A 4,513-nucleotide genomic window follows, 5' to 3' on the forward strand; every position below is an offset into this window, starting at 1 on the left:
CTGATAGTCTCCTAGCATATTTAGCAAAACACAGTGAGCAAGGCAATGATGTTTGTTGAGTTATCCACAGAAAGAGCAAATGTAACACTTTGTCCAAACAAATTTGTCAATGCTTTACATTTCAAGTTTTTTCTTTAGTGTGTATATATCCGTCTCTGCCACAGTTATATGCACCCTGAGAAATGTTGTTTTGTGCAGAGATTCTATCTTGAAAGCAAAGGGGAGGATTGGACACGGAAACGGTTGGAAATGGTGTATTCCTTCTCACAATAAAATGTCAAATGTGGATTATTCGTTTTAGTTTTATTCAGTGTTCTATTGCTTATCATGCAAACACCCTACAGTGCGCTACATTCAATCTCTACAAACTCATGTTTATCATACAGTACGCTACCACCACTTAGTGGCAGGTCTTGTTGACGCCCCATACTGAAACCCTGCTGTGATATTTCTATCTTCATTCCAGACCGTAGTGGACAATCCGTGTGGGACCAGTGCAAGCCAGAGTACCAGGGACCCCACTGTGACCAGTGCAGGGATGGATTCTACAACGCTGACAGCATCTGCCTGCCCTGCAACTGCAGCGGGAACACCGACCCCGAGACCTCACCCCCGCATCTGTAACTCCGAGACGGGCCACTGCCTGAGCTGCGCCTACAGCACCACAGGGAAACACTGTGAGCGCTGCGCAGAGGGCTACGTGGGTAGTGCCATCATCCAGAGTTGCGAAGGTCAGAATCGTTTTATAATAATTATCGTCTTCATCTTTGTTCAATCAAGCCCCTTTTTCACGACGCAATCCAGAGCGCTTGAAAGCAATTAACTCTGTCCGAGTTACGTTTAACTCTCTTACTGTCTGTGTTCAATTAAAGGGACATTTCACCGCTGCTCTATTTCACTATACATTTCCCTGTATATGTTATTAACATATCATATATGTAATACACATTGTGGATTTCCTCACGACACACAAATACGAACGCTTCTGCATCTCACCGCTAGGGCCATCTACATTTCCTTGTTGTAAGCAAACCACGCTATCCAGAATTCCTAGCGATTTCAGGACGTAGAACCGCCCCGGTAGATACAGTTGATTTGGAGAAATATCTTTTTGTATCCAGCCCTTTCAGCCAGAGGATTTTGAAATGGAGCTGAAGTCTCAACTTATGGGGAGCCCAAGTCGTTGAATGTTGAAAAGTGAGCTATTCCATCGAGTTTCCTCTTCACCTTCAAAGAGGAAGATAGTCGATCCGCCAACATCAACATAGCAGAAAGAAGTTGAGCTGAGGTGTCTACACTAAAATCTAGCTAGCTCTTACATTCCAAAGCAAATCAATGTAATTAGCCAGATGCTATCTGGCGAGGTGATTTGTAACTTTGCAAGCTAATGTTAGTTTGGTCATGTTACGTTAGCTAGAGACTATCACAAAGGCTAATGTGACTGTGTTCTATTTAGAGTCCAATCCCATCAACATCAAGCTCAGCACTAGGAACAAGTGTAAGTCACCTTTGCTAAATCTTTCCATGACTGCAGAATGAGAAAATACATATACTGGAGCTAGGCATAAACAGGGTCCGTGTCTTGTTGTCATAGTTGGTGTGTTTATAAGTAGGCTCCAGTAGTTTTCGTGGTTTTATGGAGGCTTGGTTGATTGCTCATGCAGAAAAGGAGGTATTAGTAAGGAGGGGATGGTGTGGGTGACTAACTGGTGTCTGTTGGCGGTTGGTATTGTGTGTGAAGGTTAGTATGCATGATCTATTGACACGAGGGGAGTGGGTGGATATAGTACCTTGTTTGAGTGTGCATTGATGGGGATGAAGTAGTAAAATGTTGGCTAATCAATGACTACCGTCCGTCCTACAGACAAATCCCACTGCTGCTAATGAAGATGACCTTGACACCAGCTTTAATAGAAAAGAGCCTGCACACCCATTGGATGAAAGCTTTCAGACGGGAACAAGCTCAAACTCAACATCATTAGACTCGGAAACAAGGCAGGACAGCCAAAAGTATTTATGAAAGGACAATACCCTCTTGAGAAAACAAAATCACCAATACACTCAACTATCTAGTGCTCCTCAAACCTTTCACACCCTTGCAGTCAGTTATTTGGCATGGAGGAGATGGGCTGTTAGTATACTCTTCTAGCCTATTCAATCTATTGTTGGCAGGGCTTGTCTACTCAACAGCACAACCAAGGAGGGTTTACACAAGTCGAGCCCCCCCACCTTCAAACTTTTCACATTTTTGCTAACAGCCCATCTCCATGCCCCATTATTGACTTTGAGTGTAACAAAACACATACCAGTCTATTGTAGATTTTTTTTTTGATTTCTTGTATAGTTACACATCCTCGTGATCAGTCTTCATGTGTTACACATCCTTATGATCAGTCTTCATGTGTTACACATCCTTATGATCAGTCGTCATGTCTTTCCAGGAGACTTGCAGTGCAAGCAAATGTTCTGCAAGAGGTCAAAGCAGTGGGTGATGAAGAAAGGGTACGAGCCCAGAACCCACCACTTCAGGGAGAGGCTTGTCCACCTGGCTGTGGAGCGCAGAAAGGACCAGACGGTTGTCTACAAGAAGCCATAGTCGCAGCTCCCCAAACCCAACAGCCCAGCTAACGTCGCCAAAGCCTGCTAAACCAGCTGGTAAACTGCCAGAATATGTTTCTAAACATTTCTACATTAATGTGGATGCTACCATGATTACGGATAATCCTGAATGAATCGTGAATAATGATGATTGAGAAAGTTAGTCGCACAAATATCATACCCCCAAAAGATGCTAACCTCCCCTGTTATTTCTATTGTCAGAGGTTAGCATGTCTTGTGGGTATGATATTTGTGCATCTGTGAGTTTCTCACTCATTATTCACGACTCATTCAGGATTATCCATATGGTAGTATCCACATTAATGTAGAAGTGTTTAAAAGCATACTCTATTCATAGTTACAATAAAAGTAACTCCAAAATTATACATGAATCATTTACCATTAATTTATATTGGGCACAAAATAAGCTGAAACACAACCAAAACAAACAGCAAATGCATCCAAAAATTTGTAGAATCACAAGCTTGATGTAGTCATTGCGTGCTATGAATATGGGACCAAATACTTTTTACCACTTTTATAAACGTAAGTGAATTTGTCCCAATACCTTTGGTCCCCTAACATGGGGCGACTATGTACAAAAAGTGCTGTAATTTCTAAACTGTTCACCAGATATTTATGGAAATACTCTCAAATTAAAGTTGACTGTCTGCACTTTAACCTCATAGTCGTTGTATCATTTCAAATCCAAAGTGCTGGAGTACAGAGACAAAACAACAACAAAAGTTTCCCTTGAACACTTTTATAAGTGATGAAAACCTGAAGGAAAATACCACTCAAAAACCATCTTTTGGTATTTGTTTCATTAGTCCACTGTTGATACTGTCCAAAAATGTTTTGTATGACAGCATTCAAGTTTTCACGATATAGAACTTTCAAAATACAGAATGTGTCACAGTATGATGACGTCATGCAAAACGCATCATACTGTGACACTTTCTGTATTTAGAAACAAATACCCAAAGAGTTTGAGTGGAATTTTACTTTAACTCTAAGGCAGTGTCACGCCCTGACCGTAGAGATCCTTTTTATGTCTCTATTTTGGTTGGTTAGGGCGTGAGTTTTGGTAGGCATTCTATGTCTGGTGTTCTATGTTGTCCTTGTTTTGTATTTCTATGTGTTTGGCCTGGTATGGTTCTCAATCAGAGGCAGCTGTCTATCGTTGTCTCTGATTGAGAATCATACTTAGGTAGCCTGTTCCCACCTGTGTTTGTGGGTGGTTGTTTCCTGTTTAGTGTTTGTTTCACCTTTCAGGACTGTTCGTTTGTCGTGTTTGTTGTTTTGTCTAGTGTTTCATATTTTAATTAAATAGTATGAACACTTACCACGCTGCACCTTGGTCCTCTTCTCCTTCTCCCGACGACGTGCGTTACAGGCAGTGGTATTTTCTAAACACTGAATCACATTAGTGTGATTCATATGTAGTGTTGAATTTAACACTCAAGTTAAATATACCTTATTCCCATGTAGTCACCATTGAATCATGCCACTAATTTTGGAGCTCACTATACAGTTGAAGTCGGAAGTTTAGATAAACTTAGGTTGGAGTCATTAAAACTCGTTTTTTAACCACTCCACAAATTTCTTGTTAACAAACTATAGTTTTGTCAAGTCGGTTAGGACATCTACTTTCTGCATGACACAAGTAATTTCCAACAATTGTTTACTGACAGAATATTTCACTTATAATTCACTGTTCACAATTCCAGTGGGTCAGAAGTTTACATACACTAAGTTGACTGTGCCTTTAAACAGCTTGGGAAAATTCCATAAAATTATGTCATGGCTTTAGAAGCTTCTGATAGGCTAATTGACATAATTTGAGTCAATTGAAGGTGTAACTGTGGATGTTTTTCAAGGCCTACCTTCAAACTCAGTGCCTCTTGGCTTGACA

The 4,513-nt window shown here is 40.8% G+C and overlaps 1 long non-coding RNA gene across 1 annotated transcript; it reads left to right on the forward strand.

Annotated features, from left to right (window-relative positions):
- The first annotated feature begins 1,058 nt into the window (after positions 1–1,058).
- Positions 1,059–3,279, forward strand: LOC129863212 (uncharacterized). The gene is made up of 4 exons (XR_008760944.1): positions 1,059–1,288; positions 1,457–1,498; positions 1,865–2,010; positions 2,442–3,279. It is a non-coding gene; the product is annotated as an uncharacterized LOC129863212 (long non-coding RNA).
- Positions 3,280–4,513: the final 1,234 nt, after the last annotated feature.

The sequence above is a fragment of the Salvelinus fontinalis genome, chromosome 10, assembly GCF_029448725.1.
Source record: "Salvelinus fontinalis isolate EN_2023a chromosome 10, ASM2944872v1, whole genome shotgun sequence".
In the NCBI taxonomy this organism is placed as follows: Eukaryota; Metazoa; Chordata; class Actinopteri; order Salmoniformes; family Salmonidae; genus Salvelinus; species Salvelinus fontinalis.